Raw genomic sequence first — 25,572 nt, 5'->3', positions numbered from 1 at the left:
CCACCTGAAGTTATGAGCCGTGGGATGTACAGTGGTACCTCGGGTTACATAAGCTTCAGGTTACATACACTTCAGGTTACAGACTCCGCTAACCCAGAAATAGTACCTCAGGTTAAGAACTTTGCTTCAGGATGAGAACAGAAATGGGCAGGCCCCATTAGCTAAAGTAGTGCTTCAGGTTAAGAACAGTTTCAGGTTAAGAATGGATCTCCGGAACGAATTAAGTACTTAACCCGAGGTACCACTGTAGTTCTTTTGTACAACTAATCACCTCGCTCAAGTTGAGAAACATATTAAAAAATAGAAAGCCATAATTATAGCAGCTGTTCTATGAAGGGTGTAGTGGGGCAGAGGTGCTCACTTGACCTCCTAGTGAAGAATCACTATTATCTACCGGGGGGGGCAGGTGCAAGGCAAATGCAGCTGCACTCTGGCTATCCTGCTGGTGTACATGCAACATGCCGCCCTCCCCACTGCCTCACCTGTCCCCTCTTCCACCCACTGAGCAGCAACTCACCCACCAGGAGGTTAGGTAAATGCCTCCACCCCACCCACTAATGCAAAATTATTATTTATAAAAGATTCTGGTAGTTTCAGGGGCATTTTTGTGTCAAAGCATAAAACGATGCTCCTAAATGCTCAATACTCCTGAGTATCCCTATCATACAGGGCCAGTGCCATCTATCATTAGGACAACAAAGTTTTTTTCACTATGACTCCATAAACACAAATAAGCACTGGCGAGCTGAACAAGGCTCTGAATTGAGGGTTCCTGATTGAAACCCGATGCTCTGTTCAGTACTCTACTTGTACTCTGGCTGCCAATATAGAGAACAGAATCAAAAAGTTGAGAGGGAACGCAAGGCTCATCTGGTCCAACTCCCTGCAATGCAGGAATCACAGCCAAATAAGCCCTGGCAGATGGCCGTCCAACATCTGTTAAAAAACCTCCACTAAAGGAGTGTCCACCATCTTCCACTGTCAAACATCTCTTACTTTCAGAACGTTTTTCCTAATGTTTAGTCACAATCTCCTTTGAAATAGAATTTGAAGGGTTTTTTCAAGTGACAAAAACCTTGGAATCACATTGCTGGGTCAGACCAGGGTCCATTCGTGTCCTCAGAACCTATCAAATCTACACTTCAGGTAAGACCAATCACCCTTTCTATTCTAGAGACAGAAGAGTTCTGCTGCTCACAAGTAGCACACTAAAGTAATGGCCTTCCACTGCTTATTTCCAGCATGCAATATTCTTTGGGAATTTAGGCCTCATCTATCATACCAGTCAGAATTAAATATAGTTACTTTTGATAACATTTGAATTTGTTTAGTGCTTTACATTAAATTGACATTTATCCTGCTCCCCATTGCAAGAAATTCATTCTAATCAGATGTCCAGTGGAAATTGTTATTTTTAGTATAATCATTATTTACAATATGCATACTTTTCATCCGCCCGAATGCAGCTAGTACAGTTACACCATCTGTTGACCAAATGTGAACAAAAATAAACCAAGTATCATCTTCAGTTCAGACAGGAGAACAGTTTCTCAGCAGCAGATTGGAATCATTTGTGTTTTATATCTTGACTTTATTCAGAGCCCTTTCTCATTCCAAATCTTTTTCTTCCCTAATAAAATAAAATAAAATAAAATAAAATAAAATACCATGGAGCATACTTCTGCATGTGGCTTCACAAACTTGTATTAAAACGTAATTATATGCTGATTTTCCAATAGCACAGTAATACTATGGTAGAGGCTTAAAAGGCACATTAAAACAAGAGTCAGTTCAAACATGGTAGCACCTTAACCTTATCAAGCTTGTAGCTGACTGAGGCAAAGCCCCTCTTAACTACTGTGTTTTGTTTTTTATGAAGAAAACTTTGACTCTTGGAAACTTACGGGAGTTAAACAGTGAAAGGGTTTATTTTTGTAAAACTAAGGATGTGTCAGGAGATAAAATTATTTCAGTAAACTTATTTATATTAAATTCAGTGGACATTATAGCCTTTGAAACAAGATGATAACTGCACAGCTTCTTTTCACTTCAGTTCCTTAAACTTATTGGTGTCACAGCTTAATACTTTGGTTCTTAAACAAGGTGGTGCTTTCTGTTAGTTTCCAAGCCTTTTATAAATCACAATCCTGAGGCTCCTCTAATAATATAACAGGATCCAGGGGATCACCACACCCCTCCTAACTGGTTGGGGATTCTGCTGTTTTCAGAAACTCACTCCCCTTCTGACTGAAATGAGGCCCAAGTAAGAGTGTTTCCTCACACTTCCACTTTTCCTGTCTCCAGTTCAGCTTCCTACTTTTCTCTTGTCTGAATACTCTTAAAAGACACCCATCACTGTCTTTCAATCTCTACATGTTTTCCTCAAGAGTGGATTTTACACACAAAGCTCAGGAGCTATCCTCCTGACCAGAACCAAACCCTCCAAATGCCTTTCCTTTTTCCCTCCAAAAGTGCTGTCTCCGCCTGCCTTTGGCCAGCTGTACCCACAGCTAATCAGAGAGAAGCCCCGGCCCAGCCCCCTGGTGGAATTCCACTGCACTGCACCAACAAACTCTGGCCTAGCTGAGCTTTCTGTCACACTGACATGGCTAATGCTATCATGAGGCCAAGCAAGCAGCCGCCAAGGGTACAGACCGAGGGGCACAGTAATGACCTTTGAGGGGCACAGCTTTATACAGATTAGTTTTTGTTATAAAGTTCTGATAATATTTTGCTTTTATTTTATGAAGAAATTTATTATTTTTGAAGTGCAATGAGGGTTATGTTACTTATTCTTGCAATTTACAATAATTTTAGCAGTTTGAAGTTTTGTGTTTTTCATTTTTTTCTGCCAGACATTTGCTTTTGAAAATTGAAGTTACCAATTTTCTTTTTTTTTGGGGGGGGGGGTTGCGTGTGCAAGTAGTTAGGCTTGCCTAGAGTGCAAAATAGCCTGGCACCAGCACTGCTGGTGAAACATTATTTATTTGAGCTGGCAAATCCAAACGAAAGCTGTTCTGACAAACAGAGGTATGGAATTAGCTCCAAAAAGTGCTGGTGCCATTACGTAAGTATGCATAGCATTCACATGAATCATACCTTCATGTAAGTACAGCCTGGCTGCAAACCCATTGTTGGCCCCACAAATTTCAGTGTTGGAGCCACTAACATCTGTACATCATTTTATGTAGACATGAAGCTTCCTTTACTGCCTTCTACTGCAATATAACATTTCCATTAATAGAAGACAAGGGTTGAGAAACTGGGATCTCTATCTATTGTCGGACTCTCAATTAGCTAGTCATCAGGGATAATGGCAAATGTAGTTCAGCAATATCTAGAAGGCCACGGGTTTCTCATCCCTGATTCAAGTGATAGCAGAAACATAGGTCATAGAATCACAAAACAGTAGAGTTGGAAAGGATCCCAAGCGTGATATAGTCTAACCCCCTTCAATGCAGATATCCATGTACAAATAATAAACACCAGTGCTTATCTCTATTTTAACTGGCTGGTTTTAACTATGTGTCTTGATTTTAGTGATTGCATGATGCATCTAGATTTGTTTTAATCTGAAATTGCATTTGCAAGAAAGAACAGGTAGTAATTGTTTTAGGTTATATTAAACTCTTGAATCAATATTCTAGATTGAAGCCAAGAACCCATTTGTAAAACACCAAGTTAAATAAGTGTATGGCACTAACTCTCAGAACAGTATTGCATGTTACAAGTTTTTGACAACAGAAAATTGTGAGTTTTGCTCACTATTACAAAAACAACCACAACACCTCAGAAACTCATTTTCTTTAATGTCTTTTCAGAGATCGATTGTAGCCTCGAACTAGACTGCTCTTTGTTGAATGTACAGATCACATCCCACCTTATGGCAAAACAACAATTTCTAGAGACAGTGTGAAAAACTAATCCAGCTATTAGGAAGTGTTGCTATAACAGAAAACTAAATGTAGGCTTTGTTGTAGTTATTTTTATTGAAAGCATCTGTAGAGGTTGGATTATCTATAATGCTAATTCAGCAATGTAGAAAGATATTACCGTATTTTTCGCTCCATAGGGCGCACCGCCCCATAGGACGCACCTAGTTTTTTTTGGGGGGGAAGGGAAAAAAATTATTTCCCCCCCAGGCGCGGGGCTGGCGCGGGGGAAGCCCGAGCTTCCCCCAATCCCAGCCCCGAGAACAGCCTGCTATCCGCAAGCCTAGGGAGGCCAGCGGTAAGTCACGCCGGTCTCCCCAGGCTTCGGAATGCAGGCAGCTCTGCGCAGCCATCGGGAAGCGGGCGCGAAGTGGCGCCAGTCTCCCAAGGGTTGCGCAGAGCTTCCTGAAGCCTGGAGAGCGAGAGGGGTCGGTGCGCACCGACCCCTCTCACGCTCCAGGCTTCAGTGAAAGCCTGCATTCGCCCCATAGGACGCACACACATTTCCCCTTCATTTTTGGAGGGGAAAAAGTGCGTCCTATAGGGCGAAAAATACGGTACTTTAAATGCTGTAAGATGTTGTGCTCATTTGGGCAGACATGCACATAGGGTATGGACAAAAAGTAAAGCATTAGGTTTTTTTGCAAATTTTATTGAGAGAAACTGGATCAGACTATTTATCCATCTAAATCAAAATTGTCTACTCTGACTTGCAGCGGGTCTCCTGTGTTTAAAGAAGAGAAGGTCTTTTATATCACCTGTTACTGGATACTTGTAAGAAAAGATGCCAAGGATGTGCTCTACCACTAAGCTACAGTCCCATCACTGCAGGAGATGTTCCTTCAGACCATCCTCTGGAGATCCTGGAGGTGGTGTAAAATTTAGGCTTTCTTAGGGTTTTGTCCACAGTGCATGGTTTCACAAATGTAATTGCTGAAACCTAAGGATTTTGGTTCAATAGGCATCCCCCAAACTCCTACAATAGCACTAGTACATTCAAGTCTGCAAAAGAACATTTTAGTAATATCATAAGTAACAAAGCAGAATAAACATAAAACCAGAATTGAAGCAGGTTGTAGTGCTGCCATAGGACATATAATGAAGGGTAATGGAAGTTGTGCAGAAAGAACTAAATAAAGTGATCAGGTGGAAGAAAAGTAGAACAGAATGCAATTAGCACTCATTCGAACTTGGATCATCCTCACAAATTGGTATTATTCATAGACCATGAAGTGCCAAGACAGTCCTTAGAACACATACAACGTACTGCCTTTAAAAAGGAAAAAAAAAAAAGATTTCTTATATGTTTACCCATCTGTTCAAAACTGTTCAAAACACGTTATAAAACAAATCTGTATAGAAAACCGTCTCAGAAATCAATTAAAATATCAAATCAGTGGCAAAATAATATTGTGGTCATATATGGATGACGGTATTAGAATGAGTGTTTTCTGAACTGGGCCAAGTTTTGTCCACGGCAGACAGACAAACAGGCTTCAGGATCTGTTCTCTATCCCCCCCACAAACTCTATTGATATTTCTTTCCTTTTAAATAGAAGAATTTCAAAGTGCTTCCGAAATGAAGGATAAATTCTCCTTTAGTGAGACATTCAGACAACCGAAGGCAATAGAAGTGGTACATGTAGCTGATGACAGATTTGCCCTCAATTAATCTCTATGGCACCCCTGTGAATAGTAGTATAAAAGAACATCTTTAATTCACACATATTACCAGGAAGTTCATTGTGAATTATTGAATTTTGCAAATTAGTAATGTGAGCAAACACAATAAAAGAGGCAAGGATGATCCATCACTAATTCTACTTTGTTCATTTATCTGACAAATGTAATTTGACCATAGTTAATTACTACTATGGTTTGTAAACTTGCAAATGGAGTGAAGAACAGTTTTTTTGGGGGGGATGATGCCTCACTGACTACAGCATCAGTTTTTAAGTGTTGGCAAATAAATAGTTACTTCAAAAGTATGGAGTCATGTGAACATTGTCATTTTTTGTGTCAAACGAATAAAATAAAGTTTCAAATTAATGAACTTTACAAAACTACACTAGATTAGTTAAGAAAAAAAGCACCCTCTCCCTCATTTAATATGCCTCATTCTAACCTGTTCAATTAATAATTAGGTGTGGCAAAACTCTCTGACCTTCCAAGTGAAGTATGTGCATCCAAAGCATAAAAGACTCATGTGCCATGGTCACATGTGAATATCTATCTGGTATTGTGCAAGCATTTCCTACGAGTCCTGAAAGAATAAAAACTGTAACTGTGCAGGCCTGAGGGGAGGGTAGAAATGAGGAGAAAACCAATAGGGTGGGAGGTGACAGAAGGTTTCATGTTTCTAATTAAATCCAGAAACAGCTAAGTCTTAAGGGCAAAGTTGAAAGAGGATAGGAAAATAATGAGGGACTCTACTTCAATGTCTTCCTTTTGTTATAATTCACAGAAGACAGTTTTATGTAACACAATGTATACAGAAGAAACATCTGCACTTGAGCTAAGTTTTGTTGCAGATACACAACAAGAAAATTATTGTTGTAAACGTTATCTACACAGTACCACTAGCCGTGTGTGATGTTTCACAAATGACCAAGAGATAAGCAAGTCCAAGCACCAATAAACTTACCATCAAAACCCTTGCACATGGAAAGCAATGAAAGGAGGAGAAGGAAAAGAAGAAATGGAGGCAAATGTAAATACAGAAGGAATATGTGCCCAGATGAGTGGGCCGCTGAGAACATACGAGAGGGCAAAGACAGGGACTCATGTTGAGTCTGAGATGGCAATGAAGAATCTATATTGAATGTATCAGACAGGCAGCTGAAGAAGCAGGGCTGGATAAATAAGGAGATTTCTGGGGTAATAAGGATAGTGTTGTCATTTTGATGTCACCATTATATTAGTGGTCTGAAAATCCAGGCAACTGATAAGGTAAATCAAGAACAGGGAGGTAATAGGAAAGAGCTACAGAGAGAGAGAGGGAAGAGCCTCATTTGCACTATCTAACCACACAACAAAATTGGACAGCTTGGTGAGCAACCATCTCTATGGGCTTAATTATCTGTGTCCTGTTAGGCAGCAGTTGTATCTTTAAAATGACACAACAGCTCTTCTATTACTCAGCAATTGAGAATAAGACAATGAAAGTATAACCACAATTAATTAAGTTATCATATTGACTAATTCTAGAATTCCAAGAGGTATACAAATTGCAGAAACATGGAGAACAAAGTATAGGATATGATAATAGTTTTTCTTGTATTTATTTACAAAAACAGACTGAGCACAACTACTTATAAATAATCTGAGTCTAAGATTCTATGAGTAATATTTTATTTTTAAAAATGTCATGGTGCTCAAAGTCTAATGAAAACAGAATACTTGGATTGAAGTATTTGCTCCTGCCAACTCAAGATGGAATATCAATTAAACAATCATTTAATTTTGATTGAGTAATTGATATTCCGTCTCGAGTTAGCAGCAGCAAAGACTGCTGCCACTTCCAGTAGCCTTCTCGGAACTTTGTCTAAGATAAATAATAATTATCGCATATTTCAATAGGCACAAAACAAGGAGACTAACTGCAAAATCGAAGAAGGGGAAATGTAAAAGGCATGAAGACCCAAACATTGTCTTAGGCACGCATAATAAATAGAATAATTGTTTACATAACTTTCTCTGAAATTTCACTTCCCTTTTTCACTCCTATTGAAAATCACTGATGTACAAGTGGATAATATAAGTAGAGTTGCATTTTGGTTCTGCCCAACTCGGGTCCAAGAATTGCATGTAGGGTTGTGCAGTGGGATTTTCTTGAAGTTATTTTCACTGAAGCAAAAAACCTATTCCAAAAAGCAACATGGGATAAGAGGCTCAGGTGGACAGGCACTGGTGGAAATTGGAGACCTTCTCCATCAATGTGCCTTCTGTCCACACAAGTGGCTCTTTGGATCAATCCAATGACACCAATAAAAGATATAAAAAAGTGATTTATACAATCGTCAATTGGACATGTTCCACTGCTTTCTTCATTGTATTTGGGTCCAAACTCAGTGCTTTTTTTCAGGGGGGTACTCAAGGATATGCAGTACTGGCACATCTTTTTTGCTGTTAAAAAGTGTGGCACTTACTTTAACAACTTCATGAATAGTACCGGCACCTATTTGTCTAGAAAAAAAGCACCGTCCCAACTTATTATGTCAGGTTTATCCACAGGAACTACAGGACTGACGGACTGACTCAATCTCTAAGTTCCTTTAACCTGACTATCACCTTCACTTTTCCCATATGATTCAGTTCCATTTGAAATCAATCTATCTATCTATCTATCTATCTATCTATCTATCTGCCCACACAAATACATATGTATGCTCCTCTATATCCCTATTCTCTGGATTGTAAATTGTTTTCAACTGATTTAATAGTGCTTTTACATTTGTAACATGCACTGAATCCTTATGGTGAATAATGGAAAAGAAAGCCACTTAATATAATAAAATTTTTATTATTGATGATGATGAGGCCTATGGTGCATCTATTACGGGTAGCACCTGTAGTTTTATTTTTCTAGAGTTTTTCATCTGGTAAACAAACTAGACCTTGAAGCACAACTTTGTAATTTTATAAGCATCCCATTGATCCTCCAGATCAGTTTCTATTAAATTAGGTCTTCTGTATTAAATTTAAATTAGTCACAGCTTGTATACCCTCTGCAGCTTGCACACTGAAATACACTACTGGAATTCCAGCTGAGATGCCTTGCCATTATACCTCCAATTCAGATTACAATTACCAAACAAGTGTGATCTTTTCCCAGAGTATGTAACTTATCTTATATAATGGTGCTATTCAAATTCCAGTAAGTTTGTAAAAGAAAAAATTAAAAAAGAATTGCATTAACCTGTGCCTTCATTTCCATTTTAAAATGAACTATTCTGTGATCATTTACGAGTATTTCCCAGAGAGCTCATCTTTTCAAAGTTGAAAAACGATGTGCGCCAATGAAGAAATCATGTGGATTTTCATATTTCCACCAGTGTATATAGTGTTACCTTGATATTCTTTTTCTCTCATTTAAACATACTTGGAATTTTTATGCATTCTTTTCCAGATGTTGCACAGCAGGGGTTCCTAAACTGTGGTTCATTCAGGTGTGTCTGTGGATTTGTGATTGGTGATGGTTCATTGCACTGGATATTCATATTGATTTTTAATTGTTTTTTATTGTTTCTTTTACTCCTTGTTTTGTGTTTAATTTATTACAGTTTGAACTCTATGGAATTACAATTGCTATAACACAGAGAAAAATCATTAAGTGGTCCACCAAGACTGTCAGCAATTTTCTAGTGGTCTATAAGTAAAAAAAAGTTTGGGAACCATTATATTTATGCCACATTTGGAGATGGTCTTCTTTTCTTTTCTTTTTTAATCTGAATTTTTCTGAAAGTTTTCAGCATAGAACACAATAAAAAGCAAACTAATCTAAATAAAAATAGAGAAGAAAGAAGCAAGAAAGAGCGAGAGAAAACAAAGAAAATAGGAGGAGAGAGAGAGAGAGAGAGAGAGAGAGAGAGAGAGAGAGAAGAGTAAAATACAGAGACCTTTATCAGAGATAGATCTTAACCCATATTTCACCCAACAGGAAATGGACCTTCCCAGCTCTCACCTGGGAGCTTCCATTTCTTCTCCCAGATTCCCACCCTGGAAGTTCTTTCCTGCTTCTAGGGAGAACAGGCCTTTTCTATCTCTGCATGTGTCAACTGTGGTTCTGTTTGGGCTTTTGTTGGTGTTAGAACTTTCTTGCTCTGAGACTAAGTGACTTTTAGCTGCCACAAATGAGTTGAAGTGTACAACAAATGTATTTTACTTAACACAGTGCAACCTACAACTGCTCTTAAAATAGATGCTATCTTAATTTTCAGTTTTCTGCTGAAATTACATCTCTCTATGCACACACTTATAGAACTCTCACGAGACAATATGACTTCCCACAACATCTTATGAGAGTATTTCCACATTGCCCACTTGAAACTGTGAGCAAGATCTAATGAGAGCATCTCCACCCTGAAATTGTGCAAGTTAAATGTGTGTACTGTCTGTATAGGAAGAACAAAAGTTCTACAAGCGTGTGCATAGAGGGAAAGAGAGTGAAGGCTGGAACGCTATCAACACTGTACAACGCAGGCGAAGTTTGGTAATGCTGAAAAGCCATTCACATTTCAGGAAAGCTCATTTCTCATTGCTTATATAATAGCCGATAAACCTCTGATAAACTTCTGAGGAACCCTAGGATTCCTGTAAACACAATTTGAAAATGGCTGCCAGAGAGTAAGAGAGACGTAAACTTCAAACAATAGAACAAATGTAAGAATTTTAAGGAGGCAGGAATGAGAATATGTGTGGACTGGAGAAGATAAGAGTTGAAAGGAGAGGGCATTTTTAAGAAGACAAAGAGGATATAGCATCATAGGACAGGGCTCTAGAAATGTAACAGGACAAAATGAAAGAAGGCAGTCGCTGCTCATGCACCAAAGCATTTTATTTCAGTACATTTCCTCCCTAATAAAAGGTGGGAATAAAGGGCAGAGAAACCACAGAGGATGACTTGTAAGGAAAGCCAGGGTGAAGGAGGGGTGAGACATAATGGTAGTCCTATAGTAAGAGTCACACCACCCCTTATTTACCCCTGCCTCCGCCACTTGTACTCAACATCTATCTTCAACACAGTCAGAGGTACATTTTCAAGCCACTGTGTGGGTTTTTAGCTATAAAGCTCCCATTGAGCTTAATGGGAATCCTGTGGCTAAAACCCCATGCTAACCTTTGAAAATGTACTCCAAAGTGTCTAAATAATGTACTATTTGAACATTATCCTGTTAAGTTGTGATATGATGTGACTGAAGGAAAACAGGATTTTTTTTTAAAAAAAAAGCCATATGTTTTTAATACTGCACCCATAGCAGGGGTCTCTAAAATGCTTACCTGAAGGTGAATTTATTTTTTGCTTACAAATAATTTGCACCATTTTGCTGGCAGGAAAGGCTGTTTGCTCCCGTTACTTTTAATTTTATTTTTAAATTACGAACCCTTGGTTTGCATAATCACTACCACAAAGCTCCAGAAAATCATCAGTAAGCCTCTTCTCTCAAGTGGCAGGCACTATTTTATTAATCATAACTGATTTACCTATAAGATAATCTAGTAAATGTGAACTTGCATTGCTTATTAATAGTTTTAATATTCAGAGATCCAGCACACTGAAACTCAAGCCCTATTCAGGAATTATTCCAAAAGTGGAAACGGCAAAGGTAAAGGGTGGGGGCAGCCACCATCACCCGCATTCTTGCTTATTGCACCCCAGACCTTCCTGCATTGAGCACAAAGGGCTGAAGCACCTGTTCAATGCAGGAAAGCTGGGTTGTAACAGACGGTGGTGTGCACATTGTTCAGCTTCTCTGTGTGTTCTTTTCACACAGTTTTAACAGATCTACAGTAGACTTTTGTAAATGGCTTCAAAGTAGGCTGCTATTGGTCTAGCACTAGCTTGTTCAATGAGTAAAATAAATACTGGAACCTAATTTTAAGAAGATGATACCCACTTAAGTTCAAATGTTATCTACCTTGCTTGCTCAATTTTTTTCACTATCACAGCCATCACTCCATCTGTACACTTGCTTACATCTATAATTACTGTTCCCAGCAACAGCCTTAACACACTTTTAGGAGGAAAGGAAGGAGAACAGATATCCTCTAAAAGCAGCAGCATCCGACAAGGTATGCATCAGCAAAACAGGCAAAACCAAGGAGAACACAATTTATAGAATGGCAGAGAACCTCATATACTGATATACACATCACAACGTTATATGTGACCTACTATTTATTTTCTATGCAAAGCAAAATATTAAATTAAATTCAATTCTTAAAAACATTTGAAGACTTGAGGAAGATTTGAACATCAGGGTAAGGGAATCATTGCCAAATGGATTGATCTGCCCTATCCTCCACCTGAACACTGTTTCAGGAATTCTCCCAACATACACATACTGAACCATTTGGGGAGGGCAAGGGGAAAGTCCTGTTGCACAAGTGGAAGCCCTTTTTGCAGGGTTTCCACTAACAAGACTCATTAGTTGAATCCTATCCCTGAAGTCCATGGCAGCAGCTGAATATTAATACACAGCTGTTTCATTCACTGTTTCGTATAAATTCTTCAAATATGGAGGTTCACTGCTAATTTGCTCTCTTTCAATTTATTTTGTTTTATATTCTCTGTTCAGAAATTATAATTATAATGATTAGAAAAGAGACTGTGAACTCGTAAATTCTAGTCCTTTAGCTACTGGCACAAGACCTAATCTAACTTATAGCCATCTTAGGACTGTTACTAGTCTTGAGGTATGTGCAGATAATAGCAGGATATCACCTTTGTACTGTTTGACTCATGGGGTGCTTCTTACTAAATTGTGCTAAAGCAGAGGTAGGGAACCTGTGGTCCTCCAGATGCTGTTTGACTACAACTCCCATCATCTTTAGTCAGCATGGCACATGGCTGGAGGTAGTAGTTGTAGTCCAGCAACATCTGTAGATACACAGGATGCCCATACCTATGCTAAGGGAACTTTTTGAAACTAATGAACATTGGTTTATGCTAACCAACGTTTTATGCAACCTTTTATGTTAGCCAACCTTTTTTTAACCAGCCAACTTTTATGTTCTTAGATGAAGAGGTGGGCAGATTTTAAAAAAACAACACACAAAAAAGTATATAGAAATTCTTACATTGTTCTTACATTGCAGACTTTATATTGATTAAACTCAAAATAAGTATTTTATTTGTGAATGATAGGTATATCAATAGTTATTAGCCTGAATGCATCTGGCTGACACCAGCTTAAATTAGGATTCTGGACTAGATGGATCCTTGGTTTGATCTAACATGCCTCTTCTTACATTTTTACATGTTATTTAAGATGATGAATCTTTCTTCCTGGGATTTCCTTTCAGTAAAGCATGGCTACAGTTTAGAAGTCATTCATCAGCAGTTTAAAATAAATGGGTTCTCAAATAACAACAAAATTGTGTTCTGCTCAAAGTATGCATTGACTGAGGAAGACAGAATAGAATTCACTACTGAAGCAGAATCTGTGAACACATCTCAGTATAGGCAAACTAGTTAAAAAGTCAATCCTTTGCCTAGTGAAAGCTTATTTGGTGGTGCTGATAGTGGTGGCGGCGGAAGTCGCAGCAGCACTGTGATCCAGTGCCAACCCACAATGTAATTTCCTGCAATGCCTTGGAACAGTGCCTGTTGGAGGGTCAAGTGAATGTGTCAGTGGTGGGCTCAGCTGAGGCACTTGAGCTGTAGTAGTTTCTGAGGATGCCACATGTTGATGCTAGGTTTAACTGTGTTGCTTTATATGTCAACTTTGGCAAACTAATAGCTGAACAGACATTTATGGGAAGCTTATTTGGAATAGAAAAAAGAGCGATTTGAAAATAAGACAAGATTATTTCTAAATAACTTTTTTTCACTCCTAATTAACGTCCTAATTTGGTTTCCGTTTCCTTTTCCAATGTGAAAAACAGTATTTTCAATGTATAATGTCAGGACTAGAATGAAATAAAGGAACTACATGCGTGGTCTGCCAGAAATTTGCTGTGAACCAAAATGATCTTACTTTCTATTGAAGAACAGCAACTGTCACACATGTCAAGTCTATAATCCAAGCAAACCTAATCCCTTTCCATACAATCTTTTCTACATTCCTATAGCATATTGTATGCTTCAGTAATTCTTTGGTATGGTGATTCTACTTCTTCAACTCCGAATCTAAACACTCTGACTACAGTGCTAAAATTCACTAATGCGGTATCTGGATCTCTCTCTCGTAGAGTCAGGTTATCCCATTAATTTTTGCCCAAACACCTATAACTCCCAAAGTGCATTTTAGTACTTGTAAATGCAGCAGTTTTATACTAGAGCTGCTAAAATGAAAACTAAGGGGGAAGGCCTGACTGTGTGTGCACAGACATACACATACAGTACACGCTTTGGCAAGGTGGTTCTGAAGTTGAAATAAGACACTGATTTCAAGAGAACCTATTTCTATGCAGTGTGTTGAGCTCAGTCTGAAAAAAATACTGCTATTATACATTGAAATTTAAATAAAATTAAACATAGAATTTTTGCATTGCTCACTGTTGGGTGAAACAACTTCTGCAGGCAATTTCTCTCCTGAGCGTAAGTTTAAATGCCAGCTCACAAGAATAATTCACACTGAAGTAAATACATAATTGTAAATAAGTCTTTCAGATCAATACGGATGCTCTCTCTGGGCTTCAAATTGTCTTGTAAAATTATTTGTGCATAATGAACACTTTTCTGAATTGCTACACGTTCTTATTTATCAAAAATACATGAATATAGATCATTTGAATATTAACAATGAAAAGCAAATCCATTAGATTTCTGAAGGCTCCAAGGGCATTTCCCAATTACATGGTTGCTGCTGCCAAGGCCCGACTTTCCCAATGGAAGAGTAAGAGGGTAGAGGCCACTGACAGGATTGCTCATTGTTTTCATACAAAATCAGCTCAGAAACAACCCCCTCCAGCCCTAACCTAGCAGAGCTGTTAAAATAGTAAACTAGTTGGTCCAGACAGATCAGTCAATAAATAACCTGTTGTAAGAGATTTGTGAAGGATATTTGTGGCATTGAGGCCAATGTGCCCTCTTGATCCTTGCCCATCATGCCTGATAAAATCTAGCATGAGAGGAATGACTGGGTGGGTGTGGGGAGTGGTTATATTGTGAAGGAGTTTGAAAGAGGAGGCAATGCTGCTCCCATAGATTTTAGAAAACTACCATCCAGTATCTAATATTCTTTTCCTTGGCAAGGTGATCAAGAGGATGGTGGCCAGCCAACAGCAAGTATGCCTGGACAAAATCAAGTAAGTTCCCCTGTAGTCTCTTCAACTCTTATCTCTCCATTTCATTGCTACCAGGAGAGGCTGTGAAGGTGTTGGACTGGTGTCTGGAAACAGTGATGGGCTGGATCAAGGCTAATAAATTGAGGCTGAATCCTGATAAGACAGAGGTCCTGTGGTTGGGTGGTACCTGGGGGTACAACCTGTTATCTGAGTTGTATTCCCTCTTAAGGGCAGGTTCATCGTATGGGACTACTCCTGGATTCCAACTTTTTGCTGGAGTTTCAAGCAGCTTCTATGGCTAGGAGCACTGATACCCATGTTAGGCTGGTTCCTAGATTGGTATAGGTTGGTCTCAGTAGTCCATGCTCTCGTCTGAAGTTGGTTTAAAATCCTGGCTTGTTCCGAACATGGTAACCATACTTTTCCAATTACAGATAGGTAGCCGTGTTGGTCTGCCATAGTCAAAACAAAAAAATTTTTTTCCTTCCAGTAGCACCTTAAAGACCAACTAAGTTAGTTCTTGGTATGAGCTTTCGTGTGCATGCATCGTGTGCAGGTATCTGAAGAAGTGTGCATGCACACGAAAGCTCATACCAAGAACTAACTTAGTTGGTCTTTAAGGTGCTACTGGAAGGAAAATACTTTTCCAAGACAGATATAATAAGTTGCTATGGTTTATTGAAGACTTCGTAGTTTAATTATGATATACTGAGAAGGGAGGAGTAAAGGAGCTATATGCACAATAAAATTTTAGTTTACTAAACTGAGATGTGATAATCTGAAGTAGTTCAGTATGGCTAAACAAGCTCTTGATCTGACAAAAGATGTGAGATCCAATTCTTTCCAAATATTCCAGTCAAAATGTAATTTGATGGCGAAAGCCATCATTTATGAAAATAGCTGCCTGTTATAACTGCATGCTGCACTTATTACATGTGCATCAAAACCAAAATGAAATGTTTGGCAACGGTCCTGCCTCTCAAAGAAATTCTAAGAACACATTTTCCCAAATAAGAACGTGCACCTAACAAATCACCTAACAAAAACTGTTTTTAAAAAAACTGTTAAAAAAGCAACCCAATCACCTAACAAAAACTGTTTTGGACATCTTTATGAAATTAGATCAGTATTCCTAAAATCCTGAACATTAAAAAAAAAAGTCTGATTCATGGCACAATTTTCATAAAATAAATGGTAGGATGAAAATGAAAATGTGGGAGCCAAAAATGTTCAATGCAAAACAGATCAAGTTTATAACCAATTCACTTTAAGCCAATATATCCCAAGCATTGAGAACTGATATGCAAGAACAGTTAACATGATTTAATACACATTAATAATTCACATCATCTAGCTAATTTGAAATTTGCCACAGAGTATATTTGTCTGCTTTGGACAGGCACACATGAGTTAATCTATTTTGTCTCATGTTTCCTTTTGTTTTCTCTACAATCTAAGCCCTAGAATACCAGTGCTCATAATTTATGGAGATAATACCTCAAGAATGTCCCCCACTTTTCTGTTATTATTCCATTATTTCTCATCACAGATGTTTTGTATATGTTCATAAAAGGCACATTATAATACAAGACTGATCAAGCATACATCTTCCTGAAACGATAACTTGATTTGACTACACTTCACATAAAAATGATTGCAGGTCTGAAAAACAGCTACATCTTGTTCTATTCCGACTTCCTTAAAATATATCTTCCTGAGAGGTTTTCAGATTCTACATTATCATTATGATAAATTGTGTTAAAGGGAAATCTCCTTTTTGGTTAAGGCATAAAATAGTTTCCAATATTGCACCATATTATTGCCTCCATGTGACATCTGATAAAGGAACACATGTTTCACTTAAGATACTGCAAATGTTATGTAATGGGTATGAGCAACAAGAATAGTCAATATTTTTTAAAGAACTGCAAACTTCCTATAAAGGAACTGTGAAGTACTGACCCTGTGGAATCCAAAGCTGGGTTCTTCTGTAAGTACAGCCCTAGTGCACCAGACCAAAGGGTCACCTAGGCCAGCTCTCATAGAAGCCAACACTGTTGAGAGACTATGAGGTTAAGCAGTATACAAATGGTTGAAATAAATAAATAAAAACAGAAGCCTACAGGAAGCTGGCAAGCAGGACCTGAGCACAACAACACTCTCCTCACTTGTGAATCCTATCAGCCCTTATTCAGAGGCATACTACCTCCACTCTGGCAAAGAAGACTTCCATCTCTCCATCAGCAAAGATTGACATAAACAAGTGGCAAAATATGCCTTTAGTGTTCTTTCACTCTAGCGTAACTGATCCCTGGCCCAGGGTGGCCATGTGCCCTACTGTACAAAGGATAGTCCTTTATCTGTAGGGCTGTCATAGGACAGCTGGCCATTTGAAGGGTGTCGGATTCCATCCTGGTTTAAAGATATAGAAGCATAGCTGTCAACTTTCAGATTTGAAAATAAGGGATCAGCAGTCTCACCTATCCCGGGGACAGTCTATGGGATATCTAACAATCCAGGATAGCAGTGAGAAATGGCGCTGGAATAAGGGAATTTCCCGCAAAAAAAGGGAAGGTTGACAGCTTTGATAAGAAGGGGTGTGGAGTTGCCTGTAAATACTTAGGCACCAGGACAGCAGCAAACTCTACAGGCACATGGGGCTTGCTGAGCTCCAGCAAGGTGGCTGCATCATGTGTCCTCAAAACCCCTTTCTGGAAAAGGGGAGGATGACAAACCAGTACCTCATTTCAACAGATTATCAGACTTGGATACGGTTTGTAACCCAACTTTATATTCTGTCAGGAGTGAAATTTTCCTTAAGTGTCCTGTGCTATATATTGCTCTTAGCACCTACCAAGTTAAGACCTGAGACTCATTCTCAGATACATGGCCAATTCAAATGTTTGCAACTCAAGTAGCACACTCCTCAAGTCTTTTTAAAATAAGTAGTCAATATGAAATATTAAGGAAATTTTAAAAAGATACAAATTAAAATGATATAACAACACAAATGTAAATTCTGAAGGAAACTAAAACAACCTCAGCATGGATACCTCATGCTTCAGTCCGAAAAAGATTAGAAACAATGACATTCAGAACTGCAACCCAAACTGCCCACAGGCCTTTTCCGTGTTCTAAATAGCTACCTAAAGAAATTGTCAAGCTAGTAATTGTGTGAAACTTCTGCTCAATGACCCATCAGATGAGAAAATAAAAGATCAAGAATAAATGCTTTGCTGAGCCATGAGGATTACCTGCAGCAAAAAACAAAACAAAACTTGTTGCTAGTGATTTATGGGCTTAAAGATTTATTTTGAACAGGTGTCTGTTGTTTGAAAGGGCATGCCACTGCTCCAAAGGTAGCTGGCAACTACTGCTGCTTAAAATGGATTTTCCTTTTAATATAAATGGAACAACTGAATGAATACCAAGTTGCATATGAGGAAAATCTGTAAGTGAATCAGAAGTGCACAAGCCATGTTTAATTCAGCTAAATAATTTAAAATGCTATTTCCATGGGATGGTTCCATACAATGTAGTCAGGTCATCTTCTAAATAAAAGCGTATCATCAAGGTTCCATAGCAAATAGTCAATAGCCTTCTAATTAGAAGGGATACCATATACATCAGGTGGGTAAAACTGTGCCAGGCTGCAGCATGCCCTGCCCTGAATGAAACTGGCTCAAAGAGCAGAAAGCAACTGGCAAGTTTATATTTCTTGGTTTAGCTTTACTGAACAAAATTGTTGAGGGCATAAACTAGGATAACCCCATGGACAGCACTCTGAACTCCTTGGAGGAAGGACAGGTTAAATATGTGATAAATACGCCAAATAAAAGCTTATTTCTGTTCATGGAGTAGCGAAGTGTTTTTGACCCCTAATATAAAGAACTATTTATCATGTTACTCTCAGAGGATGGGACTATTCTATTCTGCATGCTAAGTAGGATTTCCTCTTCCATAAAGTCTTTGGTAAAGTAAACATTCTGATAAATAGCAACCATGTATATAATTGCTTTGATATCTTTGGAGTGGTGTCACAAATACCTTGCCCGAACAGTGCTTATGTGATCTATGCTGCAATGCATAAAAGAAAAGCACGCAGGAGCCACTTTCTTAAAAAGAAATCCTTCTCAAGTGCACCATACGCTATTAACCTGGACCGGCTGTAGGTATCTGGACTATTATGGAAACTAATATAACAGGGTTGCAATATGTAATAAGTGTGACCGGCTAATGAAATAAAGTTTTAGCTGACTAATTGGTTGGTGCCAAATATTAATTGGACATGCTCAGTGCTTTTTTTGGTAAAAAAAAGAGAGGTGCTGGTCCTCCATACTTGTGAGTGCCATCACAAAAAAGCACTGGATATGCTACATTTCTGTCAGGGAACTGCCATCAGTACTGGAGGGGGAGAGTGAAAGCCAGAGGGATTCCAGAGAGCGTCCAGGGATCGGATACACAGATACACAGATACACAGAAAATGAAATACAGTAAACTGGTGGGCTTCTTCAGGCAGAATACCACAACAGAGTACACAAAATATCTGCTATGGTTTCAGATTCACCTCTAAAAAGGGATTCTCTTATAGGATGCTGCATGCATATATATACATACATACATATATACATATACATATACATATATATATATATATATATATATATATATATATATATATAGGTTTAAACATTCTAGCACAGGCATAGGCAAACTCGGCCCTCCAGATGTTTTGGGACTACAACTCCCATCATTCCTAGCTAACAGGACCAGTGGTCAGGGATGATGGGAACTGTAGTCCCAAAACATCTGGAGGGCCGAGTTTGCCGATCCCTGTTCTAGTGGAAGCTCATACAGATGTGTTTCAAACCAAAAACACATCCGGTATCAAAGGCGGCGAAACTTTCAAGCTACTTCCAAAAGAAGCTCATTTCAGCCATATTCCCCCCTGCCCCTTAATATTTGATGTATTAAGAACAGACTTAGTGAAGCTTATGCATCTGTAATTGCACACCAAATTGCAGTTATCAGTCTGCCCGCAATTTGCTTACGCACCTTCATTCTTAAAGTCGCATTAGAAAGCTTTTAAGGGGAAACAAGGCTTATTAACCAAGCTAAGTATGGGTTTGTACATGTATTTCACCAACCACTTTGGGTTTTGCTTATTATCATTTTACATATATGATGGCAACTACAGATGATGGCAGACCTGAATACATGGTATGATGTTATGTATCGGAAAATATGCCAAATATAGTGAGATACAATGAAGCAGTTATTAGCCCTTGGCCTAATGTAGTTTTGCTATAGAGTGCCTCATGACAGGACATTGAGGTTTTTATCTAGCATTACCGGAAATAGATTCCAGCCTGCTTCTTCAAGTATGCTCAACAGATATTCAAAAAGTGTACACAAACCAACCCTTCTGAATAAGGTAAATAACCATACAAAATAGGAAGGCAATGGAAGCAGGAAAAATAAATCATATAGTTCACTGCACCATAATGGGTAAAAGGAAATTAAAATCTGCCCATAGATAGTGTTGATTATGAACTCAGTAGAACAAGTCTGCATGATCAAGGCTATCTGTAATTGTATGCTCTATGATTGGGGTGGTCATCGGGGGGGGGCATTGTCAATATAGAGGATATATTATAGCAAAATAATATCGTTATTAAAGATTATATTAAAAATCCAGTTATTAACATTTCATCACACTCGAGCATGACCAAAAACATAATGAAGAAAAGGAAAATCCAGGAAAAAGGCAAGATTTCACCAACCAATTTCACCTAATTTTGCCTCGACATTAATGCAATCCTCTTCATATCAGAGGATAGCATTATAGAACAGATAATTGGGGTGAGGGAAGCAGGTAAATGGAGAGGCTTATACACTGTTTGGTATGCTGCAAGCTATGGCTTGTATCCAATGCAGTGTTCAGCACTTCAGCACAAGGATTTGTGCTTGTGCAATGGGGCTTTCCCCTCTCCCACTGTGCACCTCCTAAATCTGTTCTAGGTTTTTCCCAACCCTCTGTAGAAGATTTGGGGAGGAAGAGCCAATCATCTTTCCATCCATAATATGACTTTTGGCTTTGGGTGGCAAGCATTATTTGAGACTTGGAAGTAGTGGATGGTTTGGGGCAACAAAAGAAGTGTGTTGCTCTGCCCACAACAATGGCATTAATGATGGAAAGGAGGTAATGGATGAACAGATGAGTGGAAGAACTTTTCACCCACTTTCTCACCGAGACCATTGCCATGCAATGGATGAAGAGCCACAGGTAAGAAACACTTTTTTGTTCATCAAAAAGTATAGCAAGGCGATCTGAAAAACACCCTAAGTGTCTCTTACCCACTTGCCAAGCTTGATGAATCTATTTTAGCATTATTACAGAATTTGGCTATGATGAAGACCAAATTCAAGTACAGTGGTACCTCCACTTACAGACGCTTCAGGTTACAGACTCCGCTAACCCAGAAATAGTACCTCGGGTTAAGAACTTTGCTTCAGGATAATAACAGAAATCACGCAGTGGCGGTGCAGCGGCAGCAGGAGGCCCCATTAGCTAAAGTGGTCTTTAGGTTAAGAACAGTTTCAGGTTAAGAACGGACCTCCAGAATGAATTAAGTTCTTAACCCGAGGTACCACTGTACTCAAGTACATCACAGCAGAAAAAGTAAAGTAGTAAGCATGGACAACCGGCAATTATTTTCTGGCATAGAAAGTCTGGCTCTTTGGAAAAGGTCAAGACTATTCAGTTCAGCAAAGAAATAAAATGATAATATACAAATATAATGAACACGAACTACAAAAGAACTGTAAATGCCAGAATGCATTAACCTATAGCTCAAAACAAATATTGAAACCCAGTTCCAAACTAGATTATAGGTATATGACCATAAAAAGGTAGATTCAACAACATAAACACAAAGAAAGAGAAGATTGTATACATACTTTTACTCAGTGCTTATATTAAAAAAAGGGGGGGGGGTACAGTGGACGCTCGGGTTGCGAATGTGATCCGTGTGGGATGCACGTTCACAACCTGCAGCATTCGCAACTCTCGTCTGTGCATGCGTGGGTTGCGATTTTGCACTACTGTGCATGTGCTGAAACCCGGAAGTAACCCGTTCTGGTGCTTCCAGGTTTTGGCGGTCTGCAACTGTCAGGGAAGTGCAAACGGCTAGAGAGCCGAGGGGGGAGACTAGCACTTATAGAGAGCCGAAAGAGCTTATTAGCAGTTTATCATCTGACTCCGAAGAAGAAACAGGGAGGGGGGATTCCGAGCCCGGAACTAGCTATTCACTGAACAGAGGAAGTAAGAGGCGGGTCTTTCGACGATTGGCCTGCTGGGGGAGGAGGAGTAAGAAAAAGCCATTCGAGGCATCTGAGGGAGACAGGCACGGACATGCCTTTGAAGCTCTTGTAACCATTTGAACTTTGTAAATAAATCTTCAAGACAGAAACTGGCTGTGAGCCTGGAGTTTTATCTCTGCTAGCTTTGGCAGCACCAACCCCTTACAGCAACCCGAAAAAACACAACCTGAAGCGTCTGTAACCCGAGGTATGACTGTACTCTCATTTTGACTCAAGAAAATCACCATTGGGGAAAATAAATACAGTAACTGGACAAAAGTACAAAGATTCACAAAATGTTTAGGGGTATGCGTCCTCCTGCACCCCCCCCCCCGAAGAAAGCACTGTTTTTGCCTGTCCAGAAAAAAGAAAGCAACCCACTAACAAAATTGTGTGTGTGTGTGTGCGTGCGCACACACACACACACACATATTTATTGGTCATTTTATTGGTATTTATTTATTGTATTTATTTATTAAATTATTCATTTATTGGTATTTATTAGGCATAATCCCTTCCCAAATACAAAAGTTTTAGCTCTAAAATCAGCATTACCATTTTTACAATTCATCTAACTAGAGAAATTATGCAACAATATTTGCAGCAACCACATAAAGAACAGCTTTCTCAACCGAAGTCCTAATTTGCATGAGCATGCTTGCTTTTTGCAACATCACCCACCAAAAAGGATGGAAAAGCCACCATAATCCAGAAAATATTCTTTCCATACAATACAAAAATCAGTGTAGATTTATACACTCAATTATATTAGCATTCATAATTAATTAGAAATTCAGAACTCTTTAGTTATAATTTACAATTCTTTTTAAAAGTCTTTTACACATCAGCAGAGTGCCTCTCTTCCAAAATAATGTAAGAAATCTTCAGGATATTCAATACAGGTTTTGGCACTGAAGTTCAGGGTTTCTGTTGGCACCCTTTCCCTCTTTTCTTAAAAAAAATAGTAGAGGAATACACAGCTAAACAACCATCAAAATCACATGATTGCAGAAGTTAATTTTTTATTAAATTAGCCTAATTTACTTTGACATATTGGACCCCAACCAAAGATATACAGACACACACAGGCTGCCCACATGTTGATATGCCCATATGGGTGCCAAAAGGATAGACGGCAGCGTCAGCTTTGACAGAAATGGTCACCTACTGGCAGAGGGGATGGGTCCTTATCACACAGTTAGGGAAGGAAGAAAATGATGGACTGGATTCAGCTCCTAGCCTTCAATTCAAACGAATAGTGTTGTGAAAGCTGACACAACCAGCCTCCACATCAGCACTGTGTATGTGGTCCATAATCTAGCTGTCAGGGACTGAACACATCACCTTAAGTACTGGATAGGAACACAACACAACCTCCCCACAAATAAACCAGAAAAAATGTTCAGTAAATAGTCAGCACTGTCTAATCTCCCACATTAGAATGAATACTCAACAAGCTGGTCATCTGGAGGAGATTTTATTTGTTGTTACACTTGCACACTCCTTACAACATGGACAGATTTTTTGCTTGCATGAGTTATCATTGTCATAGAACGACTAAATCTGCAAGCATGGATTTGACTGAATCAAACGAATGAAAAACAAGCAAGCACACGTTAACACTGGCCACACAGGTTAGCATTGCCAGCTTTACAAGGGAAGATGAACTGTTTGCACTCTTTGTTTCAATTGTTAAGTGGATAGTTGAGTAGATAGCCCATGACAGCGCCCCTGAAGCCTGGAGCCCAAGGCAGTTGCTGTCCCTGCTTTTTCATATGTGGTTTCCAATCCAATAGGGAAAATGTGCTCCGTCAGAAGCCTTCTTCTGCATATGTCCTGCCCTCAATTGTACAACTGAGCATTTCTTCCCCATATTATATTGTACCATAAGAGAACTGAAGTATCTTCAACCCTTCTCTTTAGCCCTGGAAGATGAAATCTTGACACTGAAATAAGTACACAAAATTCACCGTGTAATTTGGGCTAAAGTCCTAAATATGCTTACCATGGAATAAACAATACTGAACTCAGTAGGACTTATTTCTCCGTAAACAAGTTTAGGTTTTCTCTGCAGGTCCCACTGATTTTAAGCATGATTAACTGTGCTGAGATTCATTTGCTGAGCAAAAGGTAGGTGCAGCCTGCTTAAGTGTTTAGCTATGCACTTTAGTTTCAAATAATTTCAATAGAACTTAGGTATGCTTTATACCTGCTGGGTTGCCCCTGCTGCTCCCTAAATAATGGCTTTATCCTCCAGATGTAAAGAGAGACAGTTAAGCACATGGATTTCAACAGCCCTGAAGTGTGTTTAACTGTGCACTGTCTTTCCATTATGAATTCCAACGAAGAATGTGTATTCAAGGGAATGTCAAATATATTTATAAATATATATCTGTGTAAAAGCCGAGCAAAGTAAGCCTTAAATGGACTTCCTTGGGTGCCCTGAAGGCATAGTGCTTTCAAAAGGCCTAATGTTTATTTCGACTCCCCATGTAGTCTTAGATGCCTCCCCACCACCAAAGGACTACAAAAAAGCCATGCTTTGGTTGACTGACTTTTCTCTTTCAGTTTCAATCATTCTCATTACCAGACACATTCCTATCAAGCAAACCCTTTGTATGAAATGCTTCACACCAGAAATCTATTTCAAACACCAGGAGTGTGTCAAGGAGACTAAAAAGAGCGAGCCAGTGGGCTAAAAAATGAACATAGGTGCATTATTTTCCATATCTAGTACAATGGTACCTCAGGTTCATTCTGGAGGTCTGTTCTTAACCTGAAACTGTTCTTAACCTGAAGCACCACTTTAGCTAATGGGGCTTCCTGCTGCCGCTGTGCCTCTGCATGATTTCTGTTCTCATCCTGAAGCAAAGTTCTTAACCCGAGGTAATATTTCTGGGTTAGCGGAGTCTGTAACCTGAAGCGTATGTAACCCGAGGTACCACTGTATTTATTATATGTAACAATAGGGCTTGAAACTGGAGAAGCACAACCAGACAGAATGCAGGGATGTGTAGTCCACATCCATGCCACAACATCCAAGTGATGTAACTTGGCGGCTGCCAAAAATAAAAATAAAAATTTAGTAGCCTGCGCAGTTGAAATTATGTTAACTGAGTTTTGCCTGCACAGGCTGCTATCTAAGTCTGTACAGATATATAGCCTGGATATCAGATCCCATAACCTGTGCACGCTTTCTCAGTAGTCACTTAGCAGTCGTAACTGGCGATTACATGGAGCCTTCCCCACCCTTGGTTGCCAGAAGTACAGCTCATGCCCTGTATAGCTTGTAATTGTCACCTAGCAAAAGCCACACACACATCAAAC

At 39.0% G+C, this 25,572-nt stretch overlaps 1 protein-coding gene across 13 annotated transcripts in view; it reads right to left on the bottom strand.

Annotated features, from left to right (window-relative positions):
* The window catches only part of NCKAP5 (NCK associated protein 5), a 605,696-nt gene that overhangs the window by 198,182 nt on the left and 381,942 nt on the right, over positions 1–25,572 (bottom strand). The window contains exons 1-2 of one of the 13 annotated variants that reach the window (XM_083581660.1): positions 2,282–2,464; positions 1,446–1,484 (exon numbers count right to left, since the gene is read on the bottom strand). The exons of 11 other annotated variants lie outside the window; for them this stretch is intronic. The gene's annotated coding sequence lies outside the window, so the exon portion shown is untranslated. Of the gene's footprint in view, positions 1–1,445; positions 1,485–2,281; positions 2,468–25,572 lie in introns of those variants that run through there. One more of the 13 variants, XM_083581661.1, reaches the window with a different exon arrangement.

This window comes from Podarcis filfolensis (genome assembly GCF_964270895.1).
Source record: "Podarcis filfolensis genome assembly, chromosome: 1".
Lineage (NCBI taxonomy): Eukaryota > Metazoa > Chordata > Lepidosauria > Squamata > Lacertidae > Podarcis > Podarcis filfolensis.
The sequence above is the reverse complement of the archived record's forward strand: the minus strand, read 5'-3'. Positions and strand labels throughout refer to the sequence as shown.